This window comes from Perognathus longimembris, chromosome 4 (genome assembly GCF_023159225.1).
Source record: "Perognathus longimembris pacificus isolate PPM17 chromosome 4, ASM2315922v1, whole genome shotgun sequence".
In the NCBI taxonomy this organism is placed as follows: Eukaryota; Metazoa; Chordata; class Mammalia; order Rodentia; family Heteromyidae; genus Perognathus; species Perognathus longimembris.
Genome location: NC_063164.1, coordinates 87,692,591 through 87,718,885, shown reverse-complemented (window position 1 = coordinate 87,718,885; position 26,295 = coordinate 87,692,591). Strand labels below are relative to the sequence as shown.

The 26,295-nt window shown below is 36.9% G+C and overlaps 1 pseudogene; it reads right to left on the bottom strand.

Moving 5' to 3' along the window:
- Positions 1–294: 294 nt before the first annotated feature.
- LOC125350892 lies at positions 295–26,295 on the bottom strand (annotated as a pseudogene).

The window sequence follows — 26,295 nt, the reverse complement described above, 5'->3', positions numbered from 1 at the left end:
AGTTACAACTGTGATAAAACAATCGTTTCCATAACATGGAGTTCATTTCACTTAGCATCATCTTATGCGTTCATAAGGGTATAACTATTGGGCTCTTGTGATCCTCTGCTGATTAGCACAGGTTTATGCTTTGTTGTTTTAACACTTTGGTCTTGCTGCAGTGTTACGGTGCCCTAGCAGGGACATTCGTGCTTAGCTAGTTTTAGTCTGTGCAATCAGGAAACAGGTCACTCAGTGCAAGGACTCTGGTCTGGGAGGTTTGGCGTTAGCAGTCTTACAGAGCGTCTGGTTGTGTCATGGATTGACTCTCCAAACAGGCTTGTGATAAACCCAGCCACCTCCCTCTTTAGTGAAATACTTGGTTTTCCAGGGTGTTCCTGTTTCAGTACGATGCTGCTCTTCAGTTGTCTGTCGTTCTTCTAGAGTACGTTTATGCTCAGTGGCCTTATCAATTTCAGATTCCCTCACCAAGTCATTCACATTTTTCCATAATTGCCTGGATTCAAATGGATCCTGTTTCTCCTGTGGTCTTACTCGCTTCTTTGTCACTGTCAACTTAGTCAGGTCCACTTACTTTATTTCTCCATTGCTGTAAATGAACTCCAGAACACTATTCCATTCCCCTTCTACCGTGCATACCACGGTGTTGGTAATGTCGTGCTTTACCTCGGCTATCACCCGGTGCAGCTTGCCAACATAAAATGGCTTAATATAAAAAGTGATGCTTGCTGAATACCCAGTCTTTGCACAGTTGACGCTGACTTTGCCACCTAGTTCTACCCAAGGAACAGTCAAAATTGATCGGGCATATGCACAAGGTAGGGAGAATGTATACTCTTCTCCATGCTCCAAAAGACTGAGGATACCTTCTCCAACCATTGTCACACCTACTGACATGCCTAAGAATTTGCTTTTAGTCCAGACATGGGCATTTACACACATCTTCCGTTCTGTACATTCTGCATAAAATCCTGAGACTGTAGGATGATGGGAAGAAAACCTGCTCAAGAACAAATCTGACTGTGTAATAGTCTGATTCCACCTGGCCCAAAGGTTCTTCTGACAGAGGAGCATGATTTGTGACTGCCTAGGTGAAAGAGCTGCTAACAATATTGGATGCTACCTCACTTTTTGGCATCCTGCAAGAACAGTGAAATGTTTCTCCAATGATAGGATTGTATGGTTTCTTAGCAATAGCACCTTTCCAGCCTTCATGAAATGAGGTAAGATAGTACTCAACAAAACGAATCATTCTGTCTTCTGCTGTGGCTCCATTAGTGATGGCTATGAATAGGTCTGGATGAGACAAAATCAGCATACATTTCCAGCAAGGATCGTTTCTCTAGGATAAATGTAGGAAGCACCACTCTAGTTAAATCCATGTCCAGCTTGAGCTGGGACAGAAGATGAAGAATAACGCTGTGCTGCTCCTCCACAGCTCCCAACTCATCCTCCTTGTTGTCACAGGTGTCCTCAATCTCATTGTCAGTGTTGATTTCTTCTGGTTTAGGTTTTACTTTCTTAAAATTAGGAAATTCAGATTTGAAACATTGAATGCAATTCAGCTTTTCTACACTTGGCAAAAATCACTATCAATTTACACATTCTTTCATTTTTTAATTAGGAGCCAGCAAATATTTACAACATAGTTCCTTATTTTTTCCTTCAATTTATGAGTGAGTCAATCTTTTTTTTGATTTATTTTATTTTATTTTTTTCAAATTTTTATTATCAAACTGATGTTACAGTTCCATACGTTGGGCATTGGATACATTTCTTGTACTTTTGTTACCTTGTCCCGCATACCCCCTCCCTCCTCCCCCTTTCCCTCCTCCCCCCAGGTGTTCAGTTCACTTACACCAAACAGTTTTGCAAGTATTGCTTTTGTAGTTGTCTTTTTTTACCCTGTGTCTCTCAAATTTGGTATTACCTTTCAATTTCCTGCTTCCAATACCAGTATACACAGTTTCCAATATACTCAGATAAGATTACAGAGATAGTGTAGGTACAACCACAGGAAGGTGATACAAGAACATCATCAATAATAGAAGCTACATATACACATGGGACATTGAAAGTAGTTACAACTGTGATATAACAATTGTTTCCGTAACATGGAGTTCATTTCACATAGCATCATCTTATGTGTTCATACGGGTATACCTATTGGGCCTTGTGATGCTCTGCTATGACTTGCCTAAACCTGTACTAATTATTCCCAATAAGGGAGACCATAGAGTCCATGTTTCTTTGGGTCTGGCTCACTTCATTTAAAGGTATAATTTTTTCCAAGTCCTTCCATTTCCTTACAAATGGGACAATGTCATTCTTTCTGATAGAGGCATAAAATTCCATTGTGTATATGCACCACATTTTCCTGATCCATTCATCTACTGAGGGGCATCTGGGTTGGTTCCAGATTCTCGCTATGACAAATTGTGCTGCGATGAACATTTTTGTGCTGGTGGCATTACTGTGATTTTGTTTGTGGTCTTTTGGATAGATACCCAAAAGTGGGGCTGCTGGGTCATAGGGGAGTTCTATATTTAGCCTTCTGAGGAATCTCCATACTGCTTTGCCAGAGTGGCTGAACCAGTTTACATTCCCACCAACAATGAAATAGGGTTCCCTTTTGGCTACATTCCCTCCAACAATTGTTATTGTTAGTTTTCTTGATATAGGACATTCTTACTGGGGTGAGATGGAATCTCAATGTCATTTTGATTTGCATTTCTTTTATGGCCAGTGATGTAGAGCATTTTTTCATATGTCTCTTGGCCATTCTCATTTCCTCATCAGAGAAGTCTCTTTGTAAGTCTTTAGCCCACTTGGTGAGGGGGCTATTGGTTCTTTGCGGTTTTGTTTTGGAAGAAGGTAATTTTTTTTAGTTCTGCATATATTTTAGATATGAGGCCTTTGTCCATTGAATGGCCGGTAAAGATCTTCTCCCAGTCTGTGGGCTTTCTGTTTATCTTATGAGCTATGTCCTTTGCCGTGCAGAAGCTCTGCAGTTTGATGCAGTCCCATTTGTCCAATCTTTCTTTGATTTGTAGCCTTTCTGGGTCTTTGTTAAGGAAGTTCTGTCCTGCAGCAAGGAGCCCAAGTGTTTCTCCTATGAGTGAGTCAATCTTAAACCAAATATTTTTCATGGAATTTATTGGTCATAAAGAAAGGTACTTTGTTACCTGACTCAAGGCCTGGATGCTATCCCTGGACATTTTTGCTTAAGACTAGCACTCTACCACTTGAGCCACAGCTCTATTTCTGGGTTTCTGGTAGTTAGTTGGGGATAAGAGTCCTATAGGCTTTTCTGCATGAGTTGGTCTTGAATCACTATCCTCAGATCTCAACCTCCTGAGTAGCTAGGATTATAGTTATGACCCATCACTGGCCAGCTTGATAGAATTTTTTAATGTTTTATTTTGAAAGATGCACAAGAAGTTACAAAAAGAAACCACAGAAGTTCCAATGTGTAGTCCCACAGTTTCCTACATGCCTTGAAGCTTACATAACTTAGAAAATAATTTAAGTAGCTATAAAAACTGCTTTCAATTCAACAAGTCAGATTATGGATATAGTGCATCGTGTTCAACATGGCTACTTCCACCATTTTCCCAATCATTTCCAAACAGACACATCCCCACATGTATATGGTTCAAATGATTACATAATATACATTGAATATAATGACTATATAAAGCCCTTTCTTCCTGTCTTTATTAATCTCTCCCCCTCTCCTTTGTGCTCAAGGATAGCACTTTACCACCTGTGTCAGTGTCACTTCTGGCTTTTTGAATAGTGTGATCCTGAGATCTCAGCCTCCTGAGTAGCTAGGATATAAGCCTTGACCACCAACTGCTGGCTTATAATGTATTATCTTTTTTTTTCTTTCTTTCTTTCTTTTTATTTTTTTAGGTCTGAGACTAAGACCGGAACTCAGCACTTGACTCTTTCACTCATTGGCTAGCACTCTACTACCTGACTCAACCTCTAGATCTGTATATCTCATCACCTACTTCACAGCCTTTATCTTCAAGAGCCCAAACTGATTCTCTGTCCAAACCAGAATTTCCTTCAATGCTACTCATTCCTTTGTCCAATTCCAGAAACCCTAGATGTTATCCTAGATACCACCCCCATCTCTCTGTTCCTTTGTTGACCCATCACTGTCTGTCTTCATTTTATCTCTCTAAGGCACCTACTTATCTCTACTTCCTGCCTACCACCTTAGTCCAACCTCCCAAAAAGAGTCTCCTAACCAGTTTATCCAATAGGCACTCTGGCCTTTATGTTATCTTTTAAGATTTCTTTCTTTCTCTTTCTCTTACCACAATGACCTTGAGCTCCATCCAAGTTGTGTTCTATATTAGTATTTATTACTTTTTATGGGTTTATTTAATTATATATGTAACAATTTAATTTAATAATTTAGTATGATATTTTGGACATCTCTGGTCTACACTATTATCAAGATAGATGGACAGATGGATAGATGGATATATAGACAGACAGATGATAAATGATAGATAGATGCTGTGCCCATTCATTTTTATTTCTCTGAGATAAATGTCCATAGTCACATACATGTGTATTTTGTGTGCTTTCACCCAGGCCTTTCTCAGTATGCCTGCATCATTTTACCTTCTTGCCCCACAGTGTGACTCTTCCACTTTCTGTGCATGTTTGCCATCCTTTGGCATGAATACAGATTCTGCTTTCAGCTGTTCTGTGTAGGGACAGCTCATCTTGATCCTAATAGTAGTGATGAATATGTTCTATATATGCTTATTTCCCATGAGTTTATCTTCTTGGATAAAATGTCTTTAGATTTGTGTGCATGTGTGCTAAGAGTTTTTGAACTCAGGACCGTGCAATTGCTAGGCTGGTACTCTACCACTGGACCACACTTTCAGTCTTTTTTATGCTGGAAATATTTGAGAGTGATTCTTGCTTCCTGCCTATTAGATGTCTTGACCACAATCCACCTATTTTAGTTTTCCCACTGTAAACTGAAGACAGTAGTGTAGCACTCTACCCAACTATAGGTTTAGAAGGCATCATGTGAATTTTTCTAGATGTTGCAGTCTTCCCATCTCAGCCTCCCACTTGTTGGGATTGTAGGCATGAACCATCAGTGCTTTGATGTTCTTTCATTTCATTTTAATTCAAGATGTTGATTTCCTCTCTATCTTTGGTAGTTCATCACACCATGAGACCTTGTGAAATACTTTGCATCATATGACCTCCTGATCCTTATGGCTTACATTTTCATCCTATTACAAGTAACTTCAGAGAACATTTATTAGTTTTTTTGTAAAGATCACTTAAAATTTTTCTCTTATGTGTCATATTTTGGGGGTTATGATAAATTAAGCATATTTTCATTTGCAACAACACATATAAAACTGGAGTATAGTTACACTATGTGAAATAACGCTTGTAGTGAAAGATTAAATATTGTGCACTCTCACTTGTAGAATCTAAAAAAGTTAAATTTAGTAGGACAGAGATACAGTTGTAGTTGTCAGGGGTTTGACTGAGGGAAGATTGGTAAAATGTTGATCCAACAGTACCAAGATTCAGATAGGATGATGGAGTTCAGGAGATCTGTTATACAGTATGGTCGCTTCTGTTCATATTAATATAGTCCTGCTAAGTAAATAGATTTGAAAAATCCTCCTTACAAAAGTGATAACAGTATAGTTTAATTATACAAAATATATATCAAATTTTATAGGACATAAGAATATAGAATTATTGGGCTGGGGATATGGCCTAGTGGCAAGAGTGCTCACCTCGTATACAGGAGGTCCTAGGTTCAATTCCCCAGCACCACATATACAGAAAATGGCCAGAAGTGGTGCTGTGGCTCAAGTGGCAGAGTGCTAGCCTTGAGCAAAAAGAAGCCAGGGACAGTGGCTCAGGCCCTGAGTCCAAAGCCCAGGACTGGCAAAAAAAAAGAATATAGAATTATTGTCTATCATATTATAATAAATACAAAGAGAAGCATAAAAGCAAACAAGAAAATTACAAACATGGAGAAGAGATTAATGATTCCCAGAAATTAGGAAAAGAAGATCAAAGCAGGAAAGAAAAATTATCTATAAAAGCTAATAGGAAAGATCTTCCTTGTAATAAAGCTGTGAGTTTATAATTAATGTTAATATCATGGTTCTGATAGTCTACTGAAGTTCTGAAAAAATATTAGTATTAACACGGAGAGAAATTGAATATTGAGTAAACTAAGCTGTATGCAATTTCCTCTAGCCAAATGAATCTCAAAACAGGTCGAAATACTATAAAAATATTCATTAAGGCCAGGCTTATGCCTTTAATCCTAGCTATTTAGGAGGTTAAGATCTGAGTACTACAGTTTAAAGCCTGCATGAGAAAAAAAAAAAAGTCTGTGAGATTCTTATCTTCAACAAACCATCAAAACTCTGTAAGTAGAATTGTGGCCTTAGTGGTAAAGTGCTAGACTTGAGGAAAGAGCTAATATGCCCAAGCCTGAGTTCAAACGCAGTACCATCCTCCCCTCACAGAAATATACTAGGGTTAGGCATGGTACCTTCCCATTGGCCTGATATATGCAAATGTGGCTAGAGGCAGTCTGCAAGAAGTTTGTGAGATCTAATCTCAACTAGCAAGCTTGACTTCATGTGTAGACCAGCCTCTCCTACAGGAAGCACAAACAGGAGGATTCATGATCCATGTCCAGCCAAGGAAAAAATGTGGTATCATATAAAAAAAAGTCAGTTAAAGCAAAATTGGCTGAGGGTGTAACTTAAATGGGAAAATGCTGCTTAGAAAAAATAATTTAAAACGATTCAAAATTATAGTACTAATAAAATTTGAGGATTCATCTTTCAGCATCCATTCTCTAAGAAATCATGTAGAATTGATGTCATTCCTCATTAGAAGATGTGTGTTAAAATTCTCCAGTGAAATTACCAGTGAATAAATATAATCAAATGCAAATTATCATTAATAAAATAGCCAAACTAAGTTCTCTAAACAAAAAAAAATGGTAAAAACTCTATACCTTTTTGCTTTATATGTCATACACTTATGTGTTTTACACCCACTTTTTGATAAAGGAAGAAACAGAAAGGCCCCTATGGTAACTGTTGTCTAGCTAGCAGAGTTTGCTAGAAAGTCTGTTTTATCTTTACCAGACTTACAGGTTTGTTTTAGACATAATTTCAGAAATTTTAGAAATACTTTTGGATTACATCTATTCTATCTTTCCAGTCATAGTAACCTTTGGATTTTTTCAAATATGAATAAAATATATTTTACTGGATATCTTCAATAGAATAATATTTAATTATGTAATCTTTCTTTAACCATATGGAGGTTCTATCTCTAGCTATAAATTATATATATGCAGACACAAATGAGCCATGACAAAATGCATAGGTTTTTTTTCTTCAAATACATACACAGAAAAGATCATTTCTCCCTCACCAGATTTTTACCTTCAGCATCCCAAAGCAATAGTTACAGAAGCCCATCAAGCATACCTTTCTATAATTATATCCTTATTTTCTTTTCTAGAAACGCTAAAAGAAAGATTATATATTACATATTTGTGTATATATTGCATTAGTAAGCACAGTATTTTAAAGAATCATCTGCCATATCATTGAGGAGAATAATTTATGCATATAAACCACAATCTATCTATTGAGCTATCAGAGTGTACTTTTTTTTTTGTCCAGTCCTGGGGCTTGGACTCAGGGCCTGAGCACTGTCCCTGGCTTCTTTTTGCTCAGGCTAGCACTCTGCCACTTAAGGCACAGTGCCATTTCTGGCCTTTTTCTGTATATGTGGTGCTGGGGAATTGAACCCATGGCTTCATGTATACGAGACAAGCACTCTTGCCACTAGGCCATACCTCCAGGCCCAGAGTCTACTTTGGATATTTGTTTCTTTCTGTTATTATATACAGGAGAATATCAAAGTGTATCTTACTTCATTTGAATAAATTCCCTAGTGTTTCAGAATTTTCATAATTCTATGGTATGTCCTGAACTTTATAAGGCACTGGCAAATCATTTCCAGAATTGGTTATATTAATTTACCTCAGTACAATAATGTACATATTTATTTTAAAAGATACTTCCTCCACTCTCTCCTGCTTTGAAATTTCTTCCTAAGTAATTTGTATTGTCACTAAATTTTAAGATTAATTATTTAAGTATATTTTAATTTTGGTTGAGGAAGGGGACAGGAAGGTACCTAGATACTAATAGAGTCATCCACTTAGCTTATTAGCACTTTCTTTCAAAAGAATATCAATAAAATAAATTTCAGTCTTATTCCTTACCATTTTCGTGATATATCACTGCTTTTACTTTTTTTAGTTGATGGCTTCTTCTCACATGCTTTTAAAATGAAACTTAGGAGTTGGGCTGGGGATATGGCCTAGTGGCGAGAGAGCTTGCCTCGTATACATGAGGCCCTGGGTTCGATTCCCCAGCACCACATATATAGAAAATGGCCAGAAGTGGCGCTGTGGCTCAAGTGGCAGAGTGCTAGCCTTGAGCAAAAAGGAAGCCAGGGACAGTGCTCAGGCCCTGAGTCCAAGGCCCAGGACTGGCCAAAAAAAAAAAAAAAAAAAAAAAAAAAAATGAAACTTAGGAGTCAATCTTTGCTTGCATGATGGTAAGTAATAATTTTGTCAAAAGTGCTAAAATTTGACATTCATTTAATGTCTTAGATTTCTTTTTGTTTCCATGATCCTTTGTTAAAATGTAGATAATTGGAAAAAAAATAACAGATAAAATAGAATATATTTGATGAAGCAGATCTCCACTCAATGTAACTAAGTCTGTTAGGATATATCTTATTTAGTGCCAGTTGCTATGACAAACTACTACTATAGGCTGAGAAACCTAAGCAATGGATAACAGCTCTTAATTCAGGTTCGCAGTACTTAATTTTGTAAGTACTGAAGACAGAGAAAATGCTGCCTGATTCAGTTCCCAATGAACGCTCTGTTTCTGATTTTAGGAGGTCATGTTTTCCATGTGCTCTCCATTAGTGATCTCCATTAGCAGAGAGAGACAGAATTATCTGCTCTCTTCTTATAAGGTCACCAATACCAACAAGGAAATTCCACCATCAGGAGCATATAGACGTCCAATTATCTCTTCATACTCTCATCTCCCTAATCCCTTCTTACTGGGAATAAAGGATTCAGTCTATGTATTACAGAAGCACAAAGACATAACCCATTGCTGTATGGATTGCAATGTTACCTGTTACTCTTGTTTGCCATGGTAAGATATATATGTATGTCACAAGCCAAGATACTTTAATGTAGGATTCATCAGAGCTATTATTTATTTACTCATTATCCTTCAGTAGCTGCAAAAAGGGTTTCAATTAAACATTCAATTAAACAATCCATTGTGATCATTCTTCCCCAATCCCCCCAACCCCAAACATACTCTCAATTTACCTAGTTCCATTTTCATATACATATATATGCATATATATACACATTGAATATTATGACTGTATTTACCTATCTTTCCTCTCTTCATTTGTCTGTCATACCTTTACCACATACCAGGTGTTCCAGCTTGCTGGCATTCATTTTGCTAAATGGTAAGTTAGTTGCTCAAATGAGTTACAGCATTCAAATCTTTCTCTGAATAAAACAAAGGATTAATTACCATGTTTGTGTATATATGCATATGACTGTATATATATATACATATATAACTACAATTTAGATCTAACTTTCACATATGAGAGAAAACATACGTCCTTTTTCTTTTTTCTTTTTTTTTTAAGTTTTTATTATAAAACTGATGTACAGAGAGGTTACAGTTTCATACGTTAGGCATTGGATACATTTCTTGTACTGTTTGTTACCTTGTCCCTCATACCCCCCTCCCCCCTCCCCTTGTCCCCCCCTGAGGTGTTCAGTTCACTTACACCAAACAGTTTTGCAAGTATTGCTTTTGTTGTTGTTTCTCATATTTTACCCTTTGTCTCTCAATTTTGGTATTCCCTTTGAATTTCCTAATTCTAATACCAGTACACACCATACATCCTTTTTCTTTCTGAGCCTGATCTATTTCACCATTACTTATAATATGGAAAATGTGCAGAAATCTTTTCAACACACAACATTCATAAACTATTTCATTCTCCAAATCAAGAAACAGAAATACCAAAAGTCAAGTCATTTTCACTCAGCATGATAACATTCTCTTCCTCCAGTAGAAATCTCAAGATCCTTGCAGTCTGAACTCAAGATACACAAAAAAGAACAACTTAATATTCAGAATCTGCGTATAAACTCAAGTTCAGGAGGAACCCTGGGCATTAAAGAGACAGAAAGTTGATGAGGGAAAAATGTGGAAGCAGCATTCTTGGAGGAAAATTCTGAACGAATTTAAATATTCCCAGAAGTATAGATTAGATGAGTGAAACAAGGCAACTAAAGTCAAATTTCTTTCCCTAAGTCCTCAGCAAAACTGTGTATTGAACACAGTTCAGATTGATTGGGTATGGAATAAAAAACTTCTTTCTCACACTGGTTTATCATAAATAATACAAGACTCTAGGCATTCAAACACAGTGAGATCAGAAGAGGATATTCTTAGGGGAAGAATGCAAAGGTGCAATGCCTATGTACATCTGATCATATAAAATAATATTTATTGAAATGAAGTCCAGGAAATGGAAACAAAATGATTTTCCTTTGTTGTTTTTGTTTTATTTTTGTCTTTGGGAGGGTAAGGGGGTGTAAAAATAGTGGGACAAGGGATGAACAACTACAGAAGTGGTACTTACTAGATACTATGTTAAAAAATGAACCACATAACTTGTGAGTGGGGACAGTAAGGAAAAATAGAGAAGGAAGGGATTTGGTGAGGAAGGAGTGATATTTTTGATAAAGAAATCTACTCTTTACCTGACTTAGGTGACTGTAACTCTTCTGTACATCATTTTTATAATAATTTAATATTTTTAAAAAGTCTTTAAAAAGCACTTCTTTTTCTTACCTCTTATGAGTTAGTTTGCTTAAAAGTAATATTTCTTTTTGTTATCATTGTAGTAAAATTATATGAACAATTTAGACTTTAGATATTATGAAGCTAGGTAAATGTTTCCATTGGAAATGCATTTTTAACTTTTACAGCTCTTGATAAAATTGTAAATTACTTCTCTCTAAGGTATTTTTTCCAAATAATGACAATTAGCATAACCCAAAGAAAAAAATACATTTGAGAAACTGTACTATTTAGAACAAGAAACTTCAGACTTAGTTTGAACAGAGAATATAGAAACATTACCAAAATCTAAAGAAAACTCAGAATTTTCCAGGGCTGAAGAAAAGTAAAAGGATGGAAAAGGTATTTTGTACAAGCTTAGAAACCAGAGTATTGGAAAAGTAATTCCATTCCATGTGATGATAATGGGGATGTGTATAGGATTTCTGTGGAAGAAAAGTTCACTGTTACTAGACAATTTAAAATCTTCTGGAATGCCCAAAGTTCAAGACTTAGAGACCAGCATGTCAAAGAACTGGGCATATTGGGAACCTACATGATACATGCCTATATATTCATTGTCCATATTGAGAAGGCCACAAATAACAACTTCTGGACTCAAAGCAATGTTGTAGAGAGAACACAAAGGAAATCTAATTCAGTATCATCACGGTAGTAGGCTCGGAGCAAAGTGTCCCTGGAGATGGCTGCAGGAAAGTGACTGGCAGAATGATAAACTCTATATTCTTCATGTGGAGGATACCATGCTTATTGCAAACAAAAAATCCCTGAAGGGCTCAGTTCATTAATACCAAGCAATTAATGAAGGGGTGGAGGTGGAGCTGAGAGGCAATAAACCAACAGTTGCTACAAAAATGAAGCACAGTTTGTTTTTCATTATGCAGGTGATCTGTTGTTTGTGTGAACGATCTTCCAAAAACATAGACTATGTAAGTGATTTAAAAAGGCTAGTGTTCATGATTTTACTCATTCATCATTAACCAGATATTGGACAGTTTAGCTATCAACGGCAGTACCTGACTACAAAAGCAAACAAAAACAATAGATGAAAAAAAACTCAGATCAATACAATCCATAAGAGCAGATACAAATTCAATGAGAAATGACTATATATAATTTTCAAATGGTGTTAATCCCAGGAAGACTGAAATACCATTAAAATTTGATTTTATATTTTATTGTATTACTTTATTACAATCCAAAAATGAGAACAATATAATTCTGTAGATAACTATATTAAAATCTGAAAGAATTAATAATTGCCACCATATAAAAATTCTCAGAGAAGTAAAATACAAGAGAGATTCATGGCTGTGATAAAATTACATCTGTAAGGAAAGAGAAAGAGAGAGAGAAAGACTCTCTCATCTTGCACCATATTTAATGGTAATGCACTCAGTTCTTCAACTGGAGCTAAGAAAGTAAGTCTAGTCTCACATTGACTCAGAAGTTTTGACCCATTAGACAGGGATGGGAAATAAATGATTAGTGAGAAGAAAGGAAATGGAACTGTCTTATTGGAAAGCAAAACGATTTTCTATATGAAAAGTTTAGAAGATCAACCCAAAAGTGCTACTCGAATTAAAAAGCAAATTCAGCTAGAACAATAAGAAATCAATTGATTATATTTCTATATAGAATAGAGAACTGAAATGTTAAAATAATTCTTTTTTTAAAGGGAATAAAAACAACATGTACTCAAAGACATATACATTTGTGTGTTGACAACAGCTTTACTGTAATAATTAAAACTAGAAGCAAAATGATGTCTTTATTTAAAAGTGAATGGTGCTAGGTTCAGTAGCTCACATCTATCAACTTAGCTGCTCAGGAGGCTGAGTTCCAGATGGAGGTGCTTTATGTAAGGCAAATGTAGAAAAGTTCTCTAGACTGCAACTCCAAAATAGTCCACAAAGAACATGGTGGGAGGTGTGACTTACATGATATAGCACTAGCAAAGCAAGAAAACTGGGTGATCAGAAAGGCCTGAGTTAAAACCCAAGTCAAGCACTCACCTACCAGGCCCACTCCTCACAGAAGGTATTGAGTAACCTTGATGCATAGTGACTCAAGCCTGTAATCCTACCTACTTGGATGGTAAAGGCCAGGAAATTACAGTTTAAAGCCAGCCTGGGATGAAAGTAGTCAGACTTCATCTCAATTAGTGGCTGAGCACATGTTATTCCCAGCAGCACAAGGAAGCATAGGTAGGAGGATCTCAATTTTGGGTATAGTGGGAGACCTTAACTTAAAAATAAATAAGGCAAAATTGAGCAGGTAGTATAGCTCACATGATAAAGCACCATCTTGGCCTTTGTAGGACCCTAACTTCAATCTCTAGTACCTCTGAAATAAATTTTTTAAAAAATAGGTAAATAGATTATGGAAAAAATCAGAAATGATAAAATGAATTTGTCATGAATAAGTATGAAAATAACTATGCTGAATATAGGATGTATGATTCATAAACATTGTGGAAAATGGGAACTAATATTTACTTCCTAAAAGCAGACAAGTGCTTGCTTGGAAAGGGGGAATTTTAATGTAATAGAAATTTTAGTAATCAAGGCCTTGAGGGAACTTTGAGGGAAAGAGAGGGATATATATTTATTCATTATCTTGCTTGAGGCCATAGTTCAGAAATGTAAACATAAATCACTGTTTTTTTCAAATTATGTGTGTTTAATGAATGCTACTTATATTTTATTACTTAACATGAACAAAGGAGACTAACTGTTCAACTCCTAAAACCCTTCCTACTTCTGTTTATTCTCTAAGTTAAACCTTGGATTCTTACTTTGAAAATCCATTCCGAGAGTCTAACTGTGGTATCAAATGCTTCTATCTCCTTTCACAGCTGTTTGTACGGGCCAGAAATATGAAATGGTCAATATGGGTATCTCTCTAGTCTCTTTCAGGTTAGTCCTACAATACATCTTCTTTCTTACAGTTAAACCAGACTTCTTCTTCCAAACTCCAAGGACTTCTTTTTAGCTAATGACTGATGGAATAAATTTAAATTTCTAAACATAGTCTAAAATGGTCTGCATGGTAATTAAATATTCACCCTTTATGAGATCATCTTTTGAATTTTCACATTGTTTACTGGTATGCATTTTTCTCCTGTGTTTTTTTTCATATTCTCAGGTCTTATGACATTTATACTGTCTTCAATGAATAGCTCTCTAAAGCACTCAAACAAATAAGTTATACTGTAGAAATTCTCTGCTTGCCTATTTTCATGTCTGTTTCCTCTTATAGGTTTTAAATTCTTTTTGTTTGTTTTTTTCCCTATTTTATTTATTTATTTATTTTATTATTATAAAACTGATGTTCAGAGAGGTTACAGTTTCATATGTTAGGCATTGGATACATTTCTTGTACTGTTTGTTACCTTGTCCCTCATACCCCCCTCCCCCCTCCCCCTTTCCCCCCCGAGGTGTTCAGTTCACTTACACCAAACAGTTTTGCAAGTATTGCTTTTGTTGTTGTTTCTCTTATTTTACCCTTTGTCTCTTTTTGTTGTCTTTTTTTTTTTTTTTGACAGTGGGGATCAAACCCAGGATTTTGCCCTTTCTGGGCAAATACTTTGCCACTGAGCTACATCCCAGCCCTTAGGTTTTAAATTCTAAGGAAATACTTTTTATATCTACTAGCTTATCTACTTTTTTTGCCAGTCCTGGGCCTTGAACTCAGAGCCTGAGCACTGTCCCTGGCTTCTTTTTGCTCAAGGCTAGCAATCTACCACTTGAGCCACAACGCCACTTCCAGCTTTTTCTATATATGTGGTGCTAAGGAATCGAACTCAGGGCTTCATGTATACCAAGCAAGCACTTTACCACTAGGCTATATTCCCAACCCCTTACCTTCTTTTTAATCTTATAATTCTTCACAATTTCCTCAAGTCCTTCCAAGTGAAAGATTGCTAATGTTATATCCTAATAGATGTGATAATCTCTTCACTTTAATTCCACATCTCTAACATCTTATTTTTAATGCTTATAGAGACAAAATATTTCCTTAGAATTACTTGTTTTGTCCATTCTACATGCAAAAATGGTGCTTCAAAGTTGTTTTTCCTGAGATTCATTGATTTCTTACTTGGGCCCATGAAATACTTAGGAGCAGGATGAAGGCTAGGTACCAAGTGCCTACCTTAGTTTGTCCTTGGATTGTGCTTGTCATTCTCTCATGGGCTCCAGGAATGGCAGGAATAATTATTGATAAATATCTGAAGACACAAAGAAAGTTGCTCTTCAGATGGAATGCTTTCTCTTGTCATCATGGCAAAAAGGAAGCTTCCCTAAAGGAAGAGAACAGCCAAGGCTAGGGACAGATCACCCAAGAGGAAATTGTGCTGGTCATACAACAGTGAGTATACTTTTCCAGCCCCCCCCCCCCAAGCGCTAAGGAAGGAACAAGAACTTCTCAGGGGTGCCACAGAAACAAGGACTAAGACAAGGGTTGACCAGGACATACCTGTGACTGGGCTCATGTCTATCCCCAAAAGATGGCTGAGGAAGTGTTAAAGTGTTGTCTTCCTAGACATGCTGCCACAGTCTTACCATGTCTCTTCACTTGAGACTAGACATATGGAAGTCCTGGGGTTCAGACCTGAGGCTACTATTCCTTCTGTCTTATTTGTTCATTTATCTGTTTGGGCAGGGTAAGGGGAGCACAGAAATGGTGGGACAAAGGGTGAACAACTGCAGCAGTAATACTCGCTAGACACTATGCTGAAAATGAACTATATAACTTGTGGGTGGGACTGGAGGGGAAAAACTGGGGGAGTATACTCATTGCCTGACTTAGGTAACTGTAACTCCTCTGTACATCATCACCTTTGCAATAATAAAAACTACATTTAAAATATCTCAAGCTTTAGCTAAATACTATTGGCTCAGATCTGTAATCTTAACAATTCAGAAGGCTGAGATTTGAGAATTACAGTTGGAAGCCAGTCTGAGGCAGGAAAGCCCCTGAGATTCTTACCTCCAAATAACCATAGGAAAACTGAAAGTGAAGCTGCAGCTCAAAGTGGTAGAGTGTTAACCTTAATCAAAAAAGCTCAAGATCAGCTCCAAGGCCTTCAGTTCAAACCTCTAACCAAAAATAAATAGATAAATAAATAAGATTCAACCATAGCCAGGAGTGGCTCATGCTTTTAATCCTATTTACTCAGGAAGTTGAGATCTGAGGACTACAGTTTGAAGCTAATTCCTGCAGGAAAATCTTGGAGATTCTGATCTCCAATTAACCAACAAAGCTCCCAAACTATAGCTGTGGCCCAAGTGGTAAACTGCTATTTTAGAGCAAAAAAGCAGGTCCTGAAGTCAAGCCCCAAGATTGGCACACAAAAGAAATCAACCATTAATAAAAGATTATAATGATGACAGAAATGGGTAATTCAATTAAGAAAGATAAACATAAAATTAGAACATGTCACTGATCACATTTTGTTGTTAGTAGGTTCAAGATTAGTATTGCAACATATCTTTGGTGCAAAGACAGTCGTTGAAATCCACTGACTTATTTTATAGGAATATAGCAGTGAACAAGCTGGTTAAAATCTTCATGCTGATGGAGTTTTGAAGCTAGTGGGATAAGGCATTGTGTGCTTTCCTATGCCTCCTTAAATCAAGCTATTTTTCTGTCTTTGTTATGCTTTATCAAAAGGACATCACTGAAAAGTCTGAGCCAGTCATTTTTTTTTTTTTTTTTTTTTTTTTTTTTTTTTGGCCAGTCCTGGGCCTTGGACTCAGGGCCTGAGCACTGTCCCTGGCTTCTTCCCACTCAAGGCTAGCACTCTGCCACTTGAACCACAGCACCACTTCTGGCCGTTTTCTATATATGTGGTGCTGAGAAATCAAACCCAGGGCCTCATGTATACGAGGCAAGCACTCTTGCCACTAGGCCATATCCCCAGCCCTGAGCCAGTCATTTTGTAGAGTGTTCCTTCAGTTAGATTTGTCTAATGTTTCTTGTGGTTGTGTTTCAGGAAGTCAGACTCACTTTGAAGAAGGCTAAATTGTTTTAATAATATACCAAAATATACTAATATACCAATAATATACCAATAACATATGCATGCTTTATTACTTTCCTCTACTCTATGAGAAATATTGCAAATAAATTAGACTAGAATTGAATTTAGAATTCATCTCAAAACAGTACTTCCTTCAGCCAAAAGAACTAAAAAAAAATCAATTTCTTTGCTCTGTGTGTGTGTGTGTGTGTGTGTGTGTGTGTGTGTGTGTGTGTGTGTTTGCTGTTGCTGGGACTTGGACTCAGGGCCTACGTGCTGTCTCTGAGCTTTATTTTTTGCACAAAGTTAGCACTCTACCACTTGAGCCACAATTTCACTTTTTGCTTTTTGGTGGTTAACCCGAGTGTGTTTCAAGGACTTTCCTGCTGGGACTAGCTTCCAGATGTGATCCTCGGATCTGAACTCTCTGAGTATCTAGAATTACAGGTGTGTTTCACAGTGCCAGGCAAAATCCCATTTCTTCTATTTCATTCATATTGTTATGGGTAGATAATGCCACCGAAAAAAACATGGTGGACAGAGAAGCACCAACGTCTGGATGGAATGCAGGGTGCAGCCAATTAGAGAAAGGAAATACAGGAGGAAATGGAATACAAATGAGTCAATCCTGTGGAAATGGCCAGGTGGAATGCAGATGTCACACCTTAGCTCTCAAAAGCATTCTACATGCATGAAATTCAAGCCACGGTCCAAAAAGTCAATACCAATGAGGTCCTAAAAAAGGAGGTGAGATAATCAGCAAAAACAGACCAACATACCAAAAGCCTGTTTACAAAAGCATATTGGAGTAATAGCAGCTCAGCAGCACAGCAACCCTGGCTCCTTTGCCTAGCTGCCAGCCATTTTTCTGTGTCTTAATAAGCATTTGTTTCTCCTGTTGTCTTCTCTTGGTAAATTATTATATCAGTCTGTGACTCTAGAATGACAGTTGATTATCTATAGTTTCCTATTTTAATTCATTTGATGGTCAGGAAATATGTAATAGAAACTTAAACAATTCTTTTGCTGAGGGGCAATAACTCCTGTCTTCCATCAGGAAATTCCTCTAGCATCACCCTACCTCAGCAGGAAGCAACTGGGAGAACACAATGCCCTACTTTACAGAGAAATGGAAGTAAAAAATGTGGGGAAATGTGACAGGAGCAGACAAGTAGGCTTATTGTTAAAATTTGAGTAACTAAATTTCTTCACTAGCTATCCAGCCTGAACTGCCAAATTGCTAAGATCTAGCCTCACATATATGTTTAAATTTCCATTTCTTTTGACTAATCTAGTCCTCTTTCCATTTCCTTGTTTTAGGGAATTTAATATTAGCATTCATACAGTCACCTACTGAGCATCACCTAGAGCAAAATTTCTCTGGAGCCAATTGTTATTAGCTATATTCAACCTCAGAGGTTAACACCAAGAGATGGATAGACTTTGATAGCAACAGGAAATGAGCAAATTACCAAGGTCCAACCTCAGATGTTACAGAACAAGTTAAACAGACATTGACATCAATGAGAGATAAATGATCCCTAGAAGTTTCTAGCAATCTTGGCTCTCTTGTAAAACTATTTCTCTTCCGGGATAGGGTTCTTCAGTCCTTGGGCTATTAAGCACCTAAGAACCTTAATTTGACAGCAAACTAATAAAACTTTCATTTCCTTTTCACCAGAATCCTTTTATTTCTTCATTCATTAAATTTGTATTGAGCACAGAGAATCAAGGCTGTGGTAACAAATGCAAAATATTAAACTTTATAAGACAAAATATAAGAGAATATTTCTCAAAACTTTATACTAACAAATTTGAGAATCTGGAAGAAATGGATGAATTTCTAGCAAATATTAGTATGTCCAAATTAAACCAAGAAGATTTACCTAAACTAAATACACCCATATCAAGTTATGAAATAGAAATGGCCTTAGGCAACTAGTAACTGGCTGACTCTTAATGCATCACTATATAAGCTTGTCCATCTTAAACCAATACCTCAAAATGTCTTTTTCTTCCTGCTTTCACTCATGAATGAGACTCTCTCTTCCAGCCTGGCTTTTTGCTGGTTATTTGGAGATGGGAGTATCATTGACTTTTCTGACTAGGCTTGTTTCCAGCCTTTTTTTTTTCTTTTAAGTTTTATTTTTATTTTTTTTCTTATTTATTATCATAGTGATGTACAGAGAGATTACAGTTTCATACGTAAGGTATTGGGTACATTTTTTGTATTGTTTGTTACCTCCTCCCTCATTCCCCACTCTCCCCTCCCCCTTTCCCTCTCCCCCCATGAGTTATTCAGTTGGTTTACACCAAACAGTTTTGCAAGTATTGCTTTTGTAGTCGTTTGTCTTTTTATCTTTTGCCTCTCGATTTTGGTATTCCCTTTCACTTTCCTAGTTCTAATACCAGTATATACATTTCCAATGTACTCAGATAAGATACAGTGATAGTGCCGGTACAACCACAGGAAGGGGATACAAGAGGATCATCAACAATAGAAGCTACGGTTTCCCATGGTATGTTGAAAGTAATTACAACAGTGATATAATACTTGTTTCCATAATATGGAGTTCATTTCACTTAGCATTATCTTATGCATTCCTAGGGACATAGCTATTAAGGTTCTAGTGATCCTCTGCTGTGACTTGCCTAAACCTATGCTAATTATTCCCTATGAGGGAGACCATAGAGTCCATGTTTCTTTGGGTCTGGCTCACTTCACTTTTAATCCTCCATGAACCTCCTCTAGATCTCACCCTCCTGAGCAGCTAGTGTTTCATGTGTTAGCCATCAACATCCAATCCCCCATGGAATCTCTGTAGATTAAATTTGTCCTAAAAGTGCTTCAGTAATTTTTTTAGCAGTGAAATTTGAACTCAGGACCTTCAACTTCCTAAGCAATACTCTAACACTTAAGCCATCCATTCAGCTATTTTTTTGCTTTTCTTAGCTTGACTCCCAAGTAGCTGAGATTACAGATGTGAACCACCATGCCCTACTCCTCTTTTGTTTATTTTGAGATCCTACAAACAGTACAAAAAATGTCCCCAAGGCCTAACATGAAACTGTAATCCCTCTGTACATCACTTTGATAATAAAGAACCACACATGTATGTGTTTGTGTGTGTGTGCACATGTGTGTGTTGAAATGACTAACCTCATGTTCACAATTCTCTCTGTTCTTACTATGCAGTCTTATTAATGTCATAGCACTTTCCTTGACCTGATAAATGGTATATTCTCCTGATTTTCAAGCCAGTGTTCTGCTACTACAGTGGAATTAAAGCCTCATCCAGGAAGAATGTTTGTTCTACAATATATTCCCAGTCACTCTCTTTATCACATCATAACTACTCAATATATACACTTGAATGAATGAGTTCAATATAATTCCTTTCATGGGCATTTTACTAATGGGAATCCAGTGCATAGATTGCAGGAAACCTACTTAAAGGGATACAAAAATGTGACATTGCCCCAATATCAGGAAAGGGGGAACTCAGCTCACAAAGGTTGTTAACTGTCCAGACTTAGTCATCCCAGCAAATGAAAACTACTAAGACTTGATTCAATCTGTGAAGGTCAGTGGCTGAGTGTCTATTCTTGGCACTTCTACTGAGATTTTATGAGCTGTGCTAAATTAACATTCAGTGGTAGAATGGCAATAAATGTGTTATTTGAATTTAGAAGTAGATGGTTGCATATTAAAGCACATAATAGTTGTTAAATTCTGAATCAGATGATGCTTACTGAAAGCTGATCAATAGAGAGTTTATTAATATAACATAATTTAACCTTGAATCAGTATAGGTAAAGAAGGGTAAATTTAGGTTATTTATTTAGAATAGTACTGTAAGTATCTTTAAAGCAAGAGATCAAACATACTTGCTTCTAAAAAATATTAATTTTCCAGTGCCTTTTGAATGCTGATAGGAAATGATATAATGCCCTGTTAGATAAGTCTAACTCTAAGGATTTCGAACAAGCAATATTTCTCCTTTCCACCATTCTTACTATGTAGAGAACGAGGACCACACACAGAATTTATAGTTAATTGAATAAATCTACATACTATTTGTAAATGACACTTAAATTGTCAGTGACCTGAAGCATAATATATTAATCTAGAAGAAGAGATTAGCTGGGCTCTCATGGCTCATGACTGTAAGCCTAGTTACTTAGGAAGCTGGGATCTGAGGATCATGGTTCAAGGCCTGGCCAGGAAAGTCTATGAGACTCTTATTGCCAATTAACCACTACAATAGGAAGTGGTGCTGAGACTTGAAGTGGTAGAGCACTAGCCTTGAGTGAAGAAAGCTCAAGGACAGTGCCCAGGCCCTCAGTTCATGCCCATAGCTGTAACAAATAAATTTAAAAAAAGAGCACAATGTACTTATAAATAAAGACAATTGAAAGTAATTTACCCAATAACATCTTACTAATTCAGAGATTTTCCAATAAAATAGCAAAAGGGGTTGGATGTTGATGGCTAACACATGAAACACTAGCTGCTCAGGAGGGTGAGATCTAGGGGAGGTTCATGGAGGATTGACACTGGAAACCAGCCTAGTCAGAAAAGTCAATGAGCCTCCCATCTCCAAATAACCAGCGAAAAGCCAGGCTGGAAGAATGGCTCAAGAGAGAGCCTCAATCATGAGTGAAAGCAGGAAGAAAAAGACATTTTAAGCTATTTAAGATGGTAAGATGGACAAGCTTATATAGTTTTTTTAATTTTCTGGCTTTAAATTTATAATAATACATATTTTAAAATACTAAATCTGTTTTGAAGTTGAAGTAAATGAAAAAAAGTAAGGGGAAATACAAACTACAACATAATTATGCCCAATGAATGGTAATGGGGGAGAAGAAATAGCCAAATTCTTGCTCTGCTTGTAAGAGAAATTTGAGAGGGAGAAAATCAGAGGAAAGTAAAGTAACTAATAGTCAACTAAGAAAGAAATCAGTTGTTATGACACTGATGTTTGTGTGTATTGTTGCTTATATAGAGCACCAGGCAAGACTGGAGTAATGATCTCTGTTTTGCCTTTTTCTTTTGGCAATACCTGGGTTTGCACATAGGACCTCATGCCTGCCAGGCTATCATATGCCTGGCCGTAACTCTATAACTTAAGCCACATCTCCAGACTTGCATTTTGCTAGTGTGCGTGTGTGTGTGTGTGTGTGTGTGTGTGTGTGTGTGTGTGTGCACGTGTGTGCCAGTACTGGGATATGAACTCAGGGCTTTGAGCTCTCAGCTTTTTTTGTTGATGGCTGGCATTCTAACACTTGAGATTTGCTTCTACTTTTTGCTTTTTTGGCTGCTTAATTGGACTTAATAGTCTCAGAATTTGTCTGGGACAATTTTTCTTTCTGGGTCTGAATTGTTCTTAGATCTCTGCATTATGAGTAGCTAGGATAGTAAGATATGAAGCACTGGTTTCATTGGATTCTTTTGAAGATGGAGTCCTCTAAAAAAATGGTCTTGTTTTCTAGGCTGGCTACATCCTCTGATCCTTCAGATCTCAGCCTTCTGAGTCAGTAGGATTACACATATGAGCCACCAGAACCTAGCTTAAGGATTGATTTTTCTTAGGCTACTTTAATAAAAATATAATTTTTAGAGATGTCTTTGAGTAGTCTGTAATTTCTGGAGAATCTGAAGAATTGAAAAACTATTAATAGAACACAATGAAATCTTAGACAGTCAGAACCACATGTAAAATGTTTTTTCAGAATAAATTGTTGCTGCTTAACTGACACAGCTGCTGGAGAGAGCTGATGACTGCCTTTGAATTCATTTTCTACTGACTCCTTTCATGTTTAGCTGGAAAGTCAAAACTCCAAGATGCTGGAAGTAATTAGCTGAGCCTCACTCACAGGTGCACTCGTGGGTTGCCAGCATTACAGAGGATCTGTTTTCAATAGAAACCAAACATTTTCCCACCAATACTTGTTTAGTGGGTTCTGATTCTGTGTAAACAAAGAAATAAAATCTCAAGTATGGAGAAATAATAGTAATTGTTAAAAGTAGAGATAAAATGCACCAGGTGCAGATGGCTTACACCTCTAATTCAACTCAGGAGCTTGAGGTCTGAGGAACACAGTTTGAAACCAGCCTGGGCTGAAAAGTCCCTGAGGGACTCTTATCTCCAGTACACTGATCAGAAAAAGCCAGAAGTGGCTCAACTGGTAGAGCACTGGTCTGGAGCACAGAAAAGTTCAAGGGCAGTGCCCAGGACCTAAGTTCAAGGCCCAGGATTGACAAAAAAAAAAAAAAAGTTGCTTTCATTAGTATAATATGGTAGGATAGAGAGAATGGCTGATTTGTTTCATTATAAGTTCCTTGTTACATGGATTTGGTTTTATGGCTATGTGTATTTCATACATACTTACATTTTAAAATTATGTACTTGACCAATACAAAAGAATTTGTATGAATTAAAGAAATACTAGGCAAAAATCTCCCAGGTTCCAAAACTAACTTTTTCATGGTTCTGGAGCATCAGTATTACAACTTCTAAGATTGTAGGGAAGAATTTAGTAGCCACACTTCCTTATCTGAGAATTCTCAGCTCAGGAATTTTAGAAATACCTGATTTATAGAGGTACAATTTCACAATTCCCACTACATTGAAAGTAGACATAGGAGGATTGAGTTTGGTTCAAGGCTGACTTGTACTTTGAAAGATCAAAACTGCAATGAAGGCTGGGGATATGGCCTAGTGGCAAGAGTGCTTGCCTCATATACATGAAGCCCTGGGTTCAATTCCCCAGCACCACATATATAGAAAATGACCAGAAGGGGCGCTGTGGCTCAAGTGGCAGAGTGCTAGCCTTGAGCAAAAGGAAGCCAAGGGATGGTGCTCACGTCCTGAGTCCAAGACCCAGGAAAGGCAAAAATAAATAAATAAATAAAAAGTACAAAATTGCAATGAAGTAGGAGTGCAGGGAGTACTCTGTGGCTACAGCTACTTGGGAGCCAAAGGTAGGAGGATGGAAATCACAGGGTAGTCTGGGAAATATAACTAAGACAAAAAAGGGCTGGAAGTATTAGTTAGCAATGGAGAACCTTTATAGCAAACAAAAATGGACTTAAACTTCCAGCATCATACACACACAAAAAAAAAAACCTGATCTACATAACATGGAATAAAAAATATTTAATTTTTTAAAAGAAAAGTTTCTTTTCTTTTCCAGGTAGAGTAGCTGTTCTCTGTTCTCTACATCCTATCCCAAATTACATTGAAAGTTTTAAGAAATTGAAATCACTTCTTTGGATACAAAAAAGTCATATCTGTAATCCTAAATACACAAGAGACTGAGATCTGGAAGATCAAGGTTGAAAGACAGGTCAGAAAGAAAAATCTGCAAGATTCTATCTCTAATTAACCAGCAAAATAAATCAGGACTGGAGGTGTGACTCAAGTGGTAGAATGACAATCACAACTAAAGGAAACAAGCAAGGGTTCAAGGACCTGAGTTCAAGTTCAATTCTTTAGAATGAAGTGGTCAAGATTTTAATGTTCCTGGTTTCTTATTCCCAAAGGGCTATCATTGTAGATGAGCATTCCCACATTTTCTACCTCCACCTAAATGTTTCTCAGGCTGAGTTTGGGCCATGTGCAATTGAGGTGTGCATTCCTTCCTGCTCCCCATCATGAAGTGGTTTCCACAACCTAGAGGACAGAGATCATTTCTTGTGTAGGGAACCATTGGAAATACAGGTATTCCCTAAGTTATGATACTAAACTTAGATGCTTTTTCAATTTCATTTTGGTATGGAAGGAACATTGATTTAATATAAATTATATGTACTATTTTATCAGGCTACTACTATGTTATAAAAAATACTCTCTCTCTCCATACTTGGTAGAGAAAGCAAATGCCAAACTCCTGTTAGTCATGAAATACTAAAAGAAGACATTGCACTGTAGTATGCTTTGTTGTTAAGCTTTGACATACACCAGGTTAGACATATTAAATACATATTCAAATTGTAATAGCTTCCATTTGCAGTACTTGTCACAAGGCAAACCCATCATGAACTGAGGACATCTATAGGCAATTAATTATAAGTCCCAATGGAGTCACTGCATGGGGCAAGAAGGGAAGGGGGGTATGGCCACTGTGAAAAACTGTCTGTCCATTCCTTGTGTTTTTAAACAGAAGTATACTATGATCCAGAAATTATCCCCTGAACCATACACTCAGGAAAAATGAAAACATATATCCATACAAAAATTGTATAGCAATGATCTTAGCAGCATTACTCATAGGAGTTAAAGAAGAAAAGTAGTAAAAATACACATCAAAGGAAAAGCAACAAATAATTTGTAGTATAGTCATACAATTGAGTATGTCTATGTCATAAAAGTGGGCCAAATAGTTATATATGCTGTAACATGGATACACTTCGAAAATATCACACTGAAAGAAGCTAGTCAAAAAGCACTTTATATTTGATAACACTTTAATGCTCAACTTCTAGAATGATCAAATTTTTTAAAAAGCGATAAATAGACGTTTAGGGTATAGGTAGTGAATATTTGGTAACATGTAAACATAACTGAAATAACAAAATATTCTAAAGCTCACAGTAGCAATAGCTAAAAAATCCATGACTACACCACAAACCGTGGAACTGTATACTTAAAATAGGATAGTTGTATGGTATGAAAATTATATTTTGATACACATCGTGAACATTTCAAAAGAAAAACAGTGCTGTTATGATGCACTAAATGCTTCAAAGAGAAGTAGAATAACAGTCCTAATAGTTAAAAGCAAAGATAAGTATAGAGAGAGTGAAGACAACGAAAAGGGAATCTGGGGAGATAATTAAGCAGTTAGTGATTTTGCTCAAATGTTCTTGGTGGTAAAACAACAACAACAACAAAAAAAAACCCTGCAAATATTGAAGTTTAGAGTAAAAAGGTTTTAAATCTGCACCAGTGCCAGCGGTCTTGTTTAAAAATGTGACTCATAGAAAAGGAAGAGTAAATTCTATAAAATTATGTGGTTCAAATGAAAGGAAAATTAGGAATAGTAATTTACATGGGTGTCGGGAACCCTTTCACCCTCGCGTGTGTTCCGACCCGTCCTAGGTGGAAAGCTAGAGTGCGGCCCAATGTGCAAACCTTGGCGGTGTGTAGATGCGAGAACGCCCCCCTCCTCCCCTGAAATGAAGGACACAGGACACGCAGGCATCTTGGGGTAAGCTTCTGGAACTCCCAT